Consider the following 12,764-nt stretch of genomic DNA (forward strand, 5'->3'; position numbering starts at 1 on the left):
AGCATTGAACGGTTGTGTTCTTAAAGTGAAAAGTAATGCCTCCACCTTCGTAACTCCTCAACAGATGGCAGTACTGGTATGCAGCAGGTAATGGCTTATTCAGTAGACTCCTCTACAGTTCCATTTTGGTGGGAAGCCTTACCATTGAATGGTTGTGTTGTTAAAGTGAAATGTAATGTCTCCACCTTCATAACTCCTCAACTGATGCCAGTACTGGTATGCAGCAGGTCCTGGCTTGTTCAGTAGACTCTCCTCTACAGTTCCATTTTAGCAAGAAGCCTTAGCATTGAATGGTTGTGTTGTTAAAGTGAAAAGTAATGCCTTCACCTTCGCAACTCCTCAACAGATGCCAGTACTGCTATACGGCAGGTACTGGCTTGTTTAGTAGACTCTCCTCTACAGTTCCATTTTGGTGGGAAGCCTTAGCATTGAACGGTTGTGTTGTTAAAGTGAAAAGTAATGCCTCCACCTTCGTAACTCCTCAACAGATGCCAGTACTGGTATGCAGCAGGTACTGTCTTGTTCAGGAGACTCTCCTCTACAGTTCCATTTTGGCGGGAAGCATTCACATTGACTGGTTGTGTTGTTAAAGTACAAAGTATGGAATCCTGCACAGACGGTCAGTCAATGCGACTTAAGCAATGTGCAGTCATTGAATTACTTGAAGGTGTCACCCCAAAGGAGATTCATCAGAGAATGCAAGTTGTTTATGGTGATTGTGTTGATGTGAGTACTGTGCATTGTTGGGTGAGTACGTTTATAGATTTTGAGGTGGGAACATCTGACTTGCGTGACAAACAAAAAGTTGGATGTCCTGTGACAGCAACCACTGAGTTTCACAAGCAAAAGGTTGACAGATTGATTCAGGACAATCGTCGTATCACTCAGAGAGAAATTTCAAGCATAATGGGCATTTTACAAGAACATGTGGGTCACATTATTGCTTTGCTTGGCTATTGTAAGATCTGTGCACGATGGGTACCCAGGATGTCGATGCCTGAAATGTCGGATGCCACCACATGCCACCACAGCAGAACTTCAGAGAGTGGATCTCACCACCGTATGACATCCTTCATAGACTCCAGATTGAGCACCATCTGACTTTTATCTGTTCCCGATAATTAAATAAGATCTGTGGGGACATCATTATGCTTCTGATGAAGACGTTGAGAGAACTGTGAGACGCTGGTTGCGGAAACAGAGTGTCGACTTCTTCCGTGACGGCTTCAGAAAACTTGTTCATTGTTGGCAGAAATGTATCCAATTGTCTGGTGATTATGTGGAAAAGTGAATAGTGGTATTAAAGAGCACATTCTAAGGATTATTTCCGCGTTTGATTTATTAAAATATTCCCATCCAAACCCAAGTAACGAAGGTGGAGGCATTACTTTTCATTCAACCCTCATACATGTGTTATTACTAATAATATTGCAGTATAGTGGTATAGTACGATATAGTAATATATAATACTAATATTGTGCTATGCTAATGGACCAAATTTGGCATGAATACTCAATATACCCAAATGTCAACAGTGGTGGAGTTTGAGGAAAACAGACCTTGACATTTGGGAGTTGTAGTTGCTGGGATTTATAGTTCACCTACAATCAAAGAGCAAACTTCCCACACAGAACCCCCATGACCAACAGAAAATACTGTGTTTTCTGATGGTCTTTGGCGACCCCTCTGACACCTCCTTGCGACCCCCGCAGGGGGCTCGACCTCCAAGTTGAGAACTTATGTACTTAGGCGATCCCTCGTTGTCCGAGGATGATGGTCCTCCAAGTGTAGTATCCTGATCCATAGATGACTGTAGAGCCCTATTTTTGATCTGCATGTTCTCCCGCATTGGTTTCCAGGTGGAAGGCGGTCTCGGTCAGGGTTGGCTTGATGTGCCTTCATATTGGCACGTTTCTCGCCCCCCATTCATGCTCTTCAAATTCTACAGCAATGCTGGTCACAGCTGACCTCCAGCTGGAGCACTCAAGGGCCAGGGCTTCTCAGTTCTCAGTGTCTATGCCAGAGTTTTAAAGGTTGGCTTTGAGCCAATCTCTTTTCCTGCCTGCCAACTTTCTTTTTTATGTTCTTGAGTTCGGAGTAGAGCAACTGCTTTGGGAGACGGTGGTCGGGCATCCGGACAACGTGGCCGGTCCAGTGGAGTTGATGGTGGAGGACCATCGCTTCAATGATGGTGGTCTTTGCTTCTTCCAGCACGCTGACATCTGTCCGCCTGTCTTCCCAAGAGATTTTCCGGAGGCAACACTGATGGAATCGTTCCAGGAGTTGCATGTGATGTCTATAGACAGTCCACGTTTCACAGGCATATAGCAGGGTTGGGAGAACAATAGACTTATAAACAAGCACCGTAGTATCCCTATGGATGTCCCAGTCCTCAAACACTCTCTGCTTCATTCAGAAAAATGCTGCACTCGCAGAGCTCAGGTGGTGTTGAATTTCGGTGTCAGTGTTGACTTTGGTGGAGAGGTGGGTGCCAAGGTAGCAAAAATGTCTATAGACAGTCCACGTTTCACAGGCGTATAGCAGGGTTGGGAGAACGATAGATTTATAAACAAGCATCTTGGTATCCCTATGGATGTCCCGGTCCTCAAACACTCTCTGCTTCATTCGGAAAAATGCTGCACTCGCAGAGCTCAGGTGCTGTTGTATTTCGGTGTCAGTGTTAACTTTGGTGGAGAGGGGGCTGCCAAGGTAGCAAAAATATTATATATTTTCTAATATATAATACTAATATTGTGCTATGCTAATGGACCAAATTTGGCACGAATACTCAATATACCCAAATGTGAACAGTGGTGGAGTTTGAGGAAAACAGACCTTGACATTTGGGAGTTGTAGTTGCTGGGATTTATAGTTCACCTACAATCATTCTGAACCCCATCAACGATAGAATTGGGCCAAACTTCCCACACAGAGACCCCATGAGCAGCAGAAAATACTGTGTTTTCTGATGGTCTTTGGTGACAGAGGGGACCTCCAAGTTGAGAAACGCTGGTGTAAGAAGTCTTTGTTTTGAGAGTGAGAGAGCGCAAGGGAATGATTTGGGGAACGGCGATTTCTGATGATTTTGTCTTTTGAGCCAGTCTGAATCAAGAGGAAGGATCTTAATGGGTTTTCTTAGATGCAGCTTAAGTACTGATTTAATCAAGATTACAGAAAGGCAGTTTTAGAGGTGAAAGAAAATGAGTCCCAGTTAGGCCGTAATTACCAAAGGGCTCTGCAAATGGCTTTTGGAACCAGAGGCAGGAGACAAACTCGTTTTAGAAAAGGATAGGAGATTGCTCCCCATATACCCAACTTTCAATATTTCATTGCCTCGATCTTCTCCCGAAAGAGATAATGGAGTGGAAACGCAGAACACAATAGGCAAAAGAGCAGGACAAGAATCCCTTTACCTTACCCTCGGCAAATCCTTTGTATCCCGAGGATGATGGCCCTCCAAGTGTATTGTCTTGGTAGTGCTGGTCAGGGTTGGCTTGATGCGCCTTCTTCCTCTTGGCACATTTTCCCCTTTTGCCCTCCATTTGTGCCTTTTCAAATTCCGCAGCACTGCTGGTCACAGCTGACCTCCAGTTAGCGCACTCAAGGGCCAGGGCTTCCTAGTTCTTAGTGTCTGTGCCACACTGCGGTTGGCTTTAAGCCCATCTTTCAATCTCTATTCCTGTCCACTAACATTACGTTTCTCGTTCTTGAGTTGAGAGTGTAGTAACTGCTTTGGGAGACAGTGATCTTAGGACTTTGGGACAATGTTCCTTCAGAGGGATTGGATGGTGACTGCTGAAAGAGCACTTTGGTTTTCTCGATGTTCAATGAGAGGTCGAGCTTCTTGTATGCTTTTGGGAAGGTGTTTAGAGTGGCTTGTTGGACTTCTTCTGAATGTGCACAGACTATGTTGTCATCGGCATATTGGAGTTCTATAACAGATGGACCAAATTTGGCACGAATACTCAATATTTGTTTTAGGTCTTTTTCTATATTGTATTATAATGTTATGATCAATACTATATGTATATATGGGCTGAGAAAGGCAGTATATAAATATATGTTGTAGGTCTACTGAATGTGTACAGATTACGTTATCATCGGCATATTGGAGTTCTATAACAGATGTTTTAGGTCTTCTTCTTCTGAATGCACACAGACTACGTTCTCATCAGCATATTGGAGTTCTATAACAGATGGACCAAATTTGGCACGAATACTCAATATTTGTTTAGGTCTTTTTCTGAATGCACACAGACTACATTATCATCAGCATATTGGAGTTCTATAACAGATGTTGTAGGTCTTCTGAATGTGCACAGGCTACATTATCATCGGCATATTGGAGTTCTATAACAGAGGTTGCAGGTCTTCTTCTGAATGCACACAGACTACATTATCATTAGCATATGTTCTATAACAGATGGACCAAATTTGGCACAAATACTCAATATTCGTTTTAGGTCTTTTTCTGAATGCACACAGACTACATTATCATCAGCATATTGGAGTTCTATAACAGATGTTGTAAGTCTTCTGAATATGCAGAGTTTGCAGAGAATGTCCAGCTTCTGCTTTGAAATCCTGTTCCTTGAGGGGAACAAAACATAGGAAAGGGCTCCTGGTTGTTATGCTCCTACTACTTCTATGTGTCAAAATGGATAAGACGAGATCTTCTCGTATGAAAATGGTGAGCAATATCCATCCTCAGGTGACTTGTCGTATTCCTGGAGAACAGGTTCGGGATTTCCCCCCCTTCCCTTTTCGCTTGTATAGCCGGGCATGTTGTCGAGACCTGTCCTGGCAGGCCTTGTATTTGGGAGCCACCGGCCTGTGGAAGGATGAAAACATTTTCCCTACGCGTGGGAGTTCAAAACGAGGGAAGCACGGGAGCGCACATTGGCGGTGAGAAGCCAGGCAGCCACACTGGTGTCGTGGGTTATGCGCCTCGTTGGGATGAGACATCTGTCGAGGGATCTGCCAACCACATTGGTGGCTGGAGACGGTGGCGTAGAAAAGACACCCCAGGAGTGGGAAGAGGCTTTGGGGAAGAGGCTTTCGTAAATCATAAACGTGGAAGGGATCTCCAGGGGTCATCTAGTCTAACCCCTTCTGCAATATAGAGTAGCCAGATATTCTTACACTGCCTCTTTACCTATTCCATGCTGCATTTCTCCTTTGAATTCATGTCATAAAGATCAACATGGGATAGACAATTGTTGTTGTTGTTGTTGTTGTGTGTATGTGTGTGTGTATGTATATATGTGTGTATGTATATCTCAGGCCTGGGCAAACTTTTTAACTTGAGGGCTGCATTCTAGCGGTCCTGCTAGGAGGACTGGCTTCCTGATGACGGAGGGAGGGAGGAAAGAGAGAAGGAAGGAAGGATGGAAGGAGAAAGGGAGAGGGAGAAGAAGGGAGGAAAGGCAAAGGGGAAGGAAGGAAGGAAGGAGGGAGGGAGAAAGGGAAGGAAGGAAAAAGGGAAGGAAGGAATGGAGGAAGAGGATGGAAAGAAGGAAAGGATAAAGGAAGGAAGGAGAAAGAGGGTGAGAGGGAAGAAAGGAAGGATGGAAGGAGAAAAAGGGAAGGGAGGGAAGGAGGGAGGAAAGAGAGAAGGAAGGACGAAAGGGAGGAAGGGAAGGATGGAAGGAGAAAGGGAGAGAGAGAAGAAGGGAGGAAAGGCAAACGGGGAAGGAAGGAAGGAAAGGAGGAAGGAAAAAGAGAAGGAATGGAGGAAGAGAACGATGGAAAGAAGGATAAAGGAAAGAAGGAAGGAAGGAAGGAAGGAAGGAAGGAAGGAAGGAGAAAGAAGGTGAGAGGGAAGAAAGGAAGGATGGAAGGAGAAAGAGGGAAGGGAGGGAGGGAAGGAGGAAGGAAAGAGAGAAGGAAGGAAGGATGAAAGAGAGGAAGGGAAGGTTGGAAAGAGAAAGGGAGAGAGAGAAGGGAGGAAAGGCAAAGGGGAAGGGAGGAAGGAAAGGAGGAAGGAAAGAAGGAATGAAGGAAGGAAGGAGAAAGAGGGTGAGAGGGAAGAAAGGAAGGATGGAAGGAGAAAGAGGGAAGGAAGGGAGGGAAGGAGGAAGGAAAAAGAGAAGGAAGGAAAGACAAAAGGGAGGGAAGGAGGGAAGGACGAAGGGTGGAAGGGAAAAGTGAAAGGGAAGAAAGGAGGGGATGGAGGAAGGGAGGGAGGGAGGAAGGGAGGAAGGAAAAAGAGAAGGAAGGAAGGAAGGATGAAAAGGTGGAAGGAAAGAGAAGGAAGGAAGGAGAAAGAGGGAGAGAGAGGGGGAAGGAAGGAAGGGAAAGATAGAGGGAGAAAAAAGAAGATAAGGGATGGAGAGAGGAAGGAAGGAAAGAGAGAAGGAAGGAAGGATAGGATGGTGAGAGAGAGGAGGGCCTGGGAAAAGAGCCCAAGGGGCTGCATCCGGCCCCTGGGCCTGGGTTTGCCCATACCTGGTGTGTGTGTGTGTTTGTGTGTATACAGTATATGTATGTGTGTGTGTATGGGTGAGTCAAAAAGTTACGCCTTCATGGCTCTAACTTTTCTTTCTCTCCCAGCTACTGGACTATCTCTGCATGATATGATAGAGGGAACCTTACTCTCTTGACAGAGTCTTTTCTTGTTCCAATTGACCGAGTAGAACCATGAATCTCATGCTAAAAGAAAGAGTTGTCATTGAATGGAAAGTTGTGCACTTCAGGAAATCCCATTATCGCTTGAAGCATGCTTATGATTTGGCCCTTTCTGGCTTTGACCTGTTTGGGCCACTGAAGGACAACCATATTAAATGTCAGTTTCAAACTCATGGGTTGCGAAGCCAAACCCTGATTTTTTCCAAAAGGATTTGGACGCCTGGGTTCAGCGATGGTGCAAATGTGTCCAAATGGATGGTGACTATGCTGAATGGTAGTTTTGTGTCGAGGACAGTTCAGGCGAGGATCTGGAGCCAATTCAACTGTTCTAGGTTCATTCAGAAAATTTTGAATTATACAGGAGGCAAAACTTTTTGATCCAACCTCATATATACATACACACACACAGTCTGTAGAGGACCATTTAGCTGGGATAATCAAAGGCAAATACTGTATCTCCAAATTCATTGGGTCACGTAGGATATCCAGATATTCCCGTACTACCCCTTTACCTGTATAATGCTGCCATAGAGAGTGGCCAGATATTCTTGCACTACCTCTTTACCTGTATAATGCTGCTTTTCCCCTAAAATGTCATGCCATCAAAGGTCAACATGGGATGTGCAACATGGGGCATCCCATTTGGGTTGGACACTCAAAGGGACATATTGTATCTGCAGTCACCGCCAGGTATGTTGTGTGTTTTCCGGGCTGTATGGCCATGTTCCAGAAGCATTCTCTCCTGACGTTTTGCCTGCATCTATGGCAGGCATCCTCTCTGAGGATGCCTGCCATAGATGCAGGTGAAACGTCAGGAGAGAATGCTTCTGGAACATGGCCATACAGCCCAGAAAATACACAACAACTCAGTGACTCCAGCCATTCTTGTATATGCTGCCATAGAGAATAGCCCAATATTCTCATACTACCTCTTTACCTATTGTGCACTATATTTCCCCAAATGTATCTCCAAGGACCATTTAGTCTAACCAGGAATGGGTTAAACCCTTGTGCAGGCAGGACTGAAGACCGACAGGTCGCAGGTTCAAATCCGGGGAGAGCTCCCTCTGTCAGCTCCAGCTCCCCATTTGGGGGACATGAGGGAAGCCTCCCACAAGGATGGGAAAACATCAAAACATCCAGGCAACATCCTCTGGGCAATGTCCTTGCAGACAGCCAATTCTCTCACACCAGAAGCAACTTGCAGTTTCTTGAAAAAAATATCTAGTTTAATCCACTTCTATAATAATGGCCAGACATTCTTTTACTGCCTCTTTACCTATTCTGTACTACATTTCCCCTACTGCGTCATTGCCCGCCCCATAATCCCCAAATTAAGTGTTGGGGAGACAAAATTGGACCTTGTATATCGGTGCAAACCATGCCCATATCATCTATATATAGCGTTAGGTGCCAAAGGCCCATTGTGCTCCTGAATCATAGAATAATAGAATTGGAGGGGACTCCATGGGCCATCTAGTCCAACCCCCTGTCATGTAGGAAAAGCACAACCAAAGCACTCCTGACAGATGGCCATCCAACCATCATCATCATCATCATTATCTTGTTTGCTATGTACTAATATTGTTGTGTATCAAATAATAATAATAATAATAATAATAATAATAATAATAATAGAGTGGAAAGAGACTCCATGGGCCATCTAGTCCAACCCCCTGTCATGTAGGAAAAGCACAATCAAAGCACTCCTGACAGATGGCCATCCAGCCATCATCATCATCTTGTTGCTCTCCAAAGATGGTCATCCATTCAATTCCATTGATGAACAACTCTTATAAGTCAATAGGTGGGCCTTCGGCGAGTCACACTCTCTCAGCCTCAGAAAGAAAGAGGCAAGGGCAAAACTCCATGGGAGTTATAGTTCTACAAGACCTTTAGCTTTCTCTACCAAAGAAAACAAGAAAAGCATTAAAAATAATAGAAATAGTATCATAAAGAAGTTACTTTCACAGCCAGTGGGTAAATAATAAGCTGGGGACGATGGGAAATATAGTCCAACCCATGCAGAAGGAACCATGTTTGGTAAGACCAGGTTTAAATCCAATATCTAAAAATAAACAATAGTTTCCCAGCTTTCCGAGTGAGTGCAGAGGCCATGGCTTTGGGGATGCTGGGAGTTGCAGTCCTCCCAAGTCTCTTTCCCACTATGATTCCTCCCACACTCACCTGGGGTGCCCAAATAACCCTGTGAATGTGAGGAGAGGAGGATTCGCACAGGGATCCGGCCCCGGGAGAAGGGAAGGTGTATCAAAGCCAACACCTCTCCCTGCCTTGCTGCTGCTAATCTCCCCGGAACGGTATCTCCCGAATGGATCTCTCTGTTCTTTTTCTCCACTTCATACCATCTTTCCTTTCCTTGCGAAACGGATTACATAGAATCATAGATGAGAGAAAGGCTCCAGAGACAAAATTGGACCCTGTATATTGGTGCAAACCATGCCATATCATCTACATATAGCGCTAGGTGCCAAAGGCCCGTTGTGCTCCTATTTCATAGAATCATAGAATAATAGAGTTGGGACTCCATGGGCCATCTAGTCCAACCCCCTGTCATGTAGGAAAAGCACAATCAAAGCACTCCTGACAGATGACCATCCAACCGTCATCATCATCATCATCATCATTATTATCATCATCATCATCATCATCTTGTTTGTTATGTACTAATATTGTGTATCAAATAAATAATAATAATAATAATAATAATAATAATAATAATAATAATAGAGTAGGAAGAGACTCCATGGGCCATCTAGTCCAACCCCCTGTCATGTAGGAAAAACACAATCAAAGCACTCCTGACAGATGGCCATCCAGCCATCATCATCATCATCATCATTATCTTGTTTGTTATGTACTAATATTGTGTATCTAATAATAATAATAATAATAATAATAATAATAATAATAATAGAGTGGGAAGAGACTCCATGGGCCATCTAGTCCAACCCCCTGTCATGTAGGAAAAGCACAATCAAAGCACTCCTGACAGATGGTCATACAGCCATCATCATCATCATCATCATCATCATCATCTTGTTTGCTATGTACTAATATTGTTGTGTATCTAGTAATAATAATAATAATAATAATAATAATAATAATAGAGTGGGAAGAGACTCCATGGGCCATGTAGTCCAACCCCCTGTCATGTAGGGAAAACACAGTCAAAGCACTCCTGACAGATGGCCATCCAGCCATAATAATAACAATAATAACAACAATAATAATAGTCTTGTTTGCTGTGTACTAATATTGTTGTGTATCAAATAATAATCACAATCATAATCGTAATAATATCGGAAGAGACTCCATGGGCCATGTAGTCCAACCCCCTGTCATGTAGGAAAAGCACAATCAAAGCACTCCTGACAGATGGCCATCCAGCCATAATTATAATTATAATTATAATTATCTTGTTTGCTGTGTACTAATATTGTTGTGTATCTAATAATAATAATAATAATAATAATAATAGAGTGAGAAGAGACTCCATGGGCCATCTAATCCAACCCCCTGTCACATAGGAAAAGCATCATCGAAGCACCCCTGACAGATGACTTAAATCATATTTAAATTGTATAATAATAATAATAATAATTATTATTATTATTTTCCTGACTTCACATTCATGGAAAAAACACACAGTATGGATCATCGATGTTGCAATCCCAGGTGACAGCAAAATTGACGAGAAGCAACCAGAAAAACGTACACGATATGAGGAATTTAAGAACAAACTACAAAGACTCTGGCACAAGGTGGCCCCAGTGGTGATTGGCACACTGGGTGCAGTGCCTCAAGACCTTGGCCTGCACTTAAAAACAATCAGTGTTGACAAAATTACCATCTGTCAGCTGCAAAAGGCCACTCTACTCGGATCTGCGCACTTTATTCGCTGATACATCACACAGTCCTAGACACTTAGGAAGTGTCTGACGTGTGATCCAATACAAAAGCCATGGCCATCCAACCTCTGTTTCAAAACCTCCAAAGAAGAAGCCTCCACCATACTCCAGGGCAGTGAGTTCCACTGTTGAACAGCTCCCACAGTTAGGAAGCTCTTCTAAATGCTCAGGTGGGATCGCCTCTCCTGTCCAGGGCAGAGAATTCCACCGTTGAACAGCTCGCACAGTTAGGAAACTCTTCTAAATGTTCAGGTAGAATCTCCTTTCCTGTCCAGGGCAGAGAGTTCCACTGTTGAACAGCTCTCACAATTAGGAAGCTCTTCTAAATGTTCAGGTGGAATCTCCTTTCCTGTCCAGGGCAGAGAGTTCCACCATTGAACAGCTCGCACAGTCAGGAAGCTCTTCTATACGTTCAAGTGGAATCTCCTTTCCTGTCCAGGGCAGAGAGTTCCACTGTTGAACAGCTCTCACAATTAGAAAGCTCTTTTAAATGTTCAGGGGAAATCTCCTTTCCTGTCCAGGGCAGAGAGTTCCTCTGTTGAACAGCCCCCACAGTTAGGAAGCTCTTCTAAATGTTCAGGTGGAATTCCTCGCTCTCACCTCTGATGCCGAATGGGAGGCTGAAAGAGAATTGTGCCGAGTGCGAATGTGACACCTGTTTAGGGATGGTTTTGCCTTACCTGGTTAAGCAGAGCAGCGGAGGAGACCGGTGTTGGCAAGTGGCTGGTGGCAAATGCGAGATCCGTGGCAAAGCAGTGCAGAAGGAGGTGCGTTCCACATCCTGGGAGGCGCTCCCGGCCTCTGGATGGGCGGCAGGAGAGCCGTGGATTATGATATCAGCACCTTTCGCCCTCGGGGCCCTCCTGCCTCCTATTAAAAAAGAGAGAGAGAGAGAGAGAATTATAATAGAGGGAGGGAACAGAGGAGAAGAGGGGAAAAGGTGAGTGATCTGCAATTCCCAAATCTAGAATCACAGAATAATAGAGTTGGAAGGGACCACATGGGCCATCTAGTCCAACCCGTTTCTGCCATTCAGGAGAAGCACAATTGAAGGATCCCTGACAGATGGCTGTCCAGCTTCTGCTTAATAATAATAATAATAATAATAATAATAATAATAATAATAAATACATCACACAGTCCTAGACACTTGGGAAGTGTTTGACTTCTGATTTTGTCATATGAAATCCAGCATATAGATCTCGTTTGCTGTGACATACTGTGTTTTTCTGTCAAGAATAATAAATTAATATTTTGTCATGTCAGGAGCAACATGTTTGGTACTGTGAGTCTTGATTAAGAGTGGAATCAGGGCTATATAGAGAATAAATTATTATTATTATTATTATTATTATTATTATTATTTTGTGACAGGAGCAACTTGAGAAACTGTAAGTCACTTCTGGTGTGAGAGAATTGGCTGTCTGCAAGGACGTCGCCCGGATGTTTTGATGTTTGACCATCCTTGTGGGAGGCTTCTCTCATGACCCCGCATTTACTTATTTATTTACTGTATTTGTATACTGCCCTTCTCAGCCTTCGAGCAACGCATGGGTAGCTGGAGCTGACAGAGGGAGCTCATCCGCGCTTTCCCTGTATTCAAACCTCCAACCTGTCGGTCTTCAGCCCTGCCAGCACAAGGGTTTAACCTATTGCGCCACCGGGAACTCCTAATTAATTATTATTACTAATTAATAATAATAATAATAATAAATAATGATCAATGTTGCAATCCCAGGTGACAGCACGATTGAAGATAAACAACCAAAAAAGCTGATACGATACAAGGATTCAAAGATCGATTTGCAAAGACACTGGCACAAGCCAGTCAAGGTGGTCCCAGTGGTGATCAGCACACTGGGTGCAGTGCCTCAAGACCTTGGCCTGCACTTAAACACAATCGGCGCTGACAAAATTACCATCTGTCAGTTGCAAAAGGCCACCCTACTCAGATCTGCATGCATTATTTGCCAATACATCACACAGTCCTAGACACTTGGGAAGTGTCCGATGTGTGATCAAATGCAACAACCGGCAGAGTGATCTTGTTTGCTGTGGACTCATCTTGTTGTGTTTCTAACAACAACAACAACAACAACAACAACAATATATCACACAGTCCTAGACACTTGGGAAGGGTCTGACATGTGATCCAATACAACAGCCAGCAGAGAGATCTTGTTTGCTGTGGACTCATCTTGTTGTGTT

General features: G+C 43.9%; 1 protein-coding gene across 1 annotated transcript in view; it reads right to left on the minus strand.

Moving 5' to 3' along the window:
- FOXN1 (forkhead box N1) overlaps window positions 1–11,370 on the minus strand; it is a 37,883-nt gene extending 26,513 nt beyond the window's left edge. Inside the window, exon 1 of the mRNA XM_060757726.2 lies at window positions 11,237–11,370. The gene's annotated coding sequence lies outside the window, so the exon portion shown is untranslated. The remainder of the gene's footprint in view (window positions 1–11,236) is intronic.
- Window positions 11,371–12,764: the final 1,394 nt, after the last annotated feature.

This window comes from Anolis sagrei, chromosome 11 (assembly GCF_037176765.1).
Source record: "Anolis sagrei isolate rAnoSag1 chromosome 11, rAnoSag1.mat, whole genome shotgun sequence".
Taxonomy (NCBI): domain Eukaryota; kingdom Metazoa; phylum Chordata; class Lepidosauria; order Squamata; family Dactyloidae; genus Anolis; species Anolis sagrei.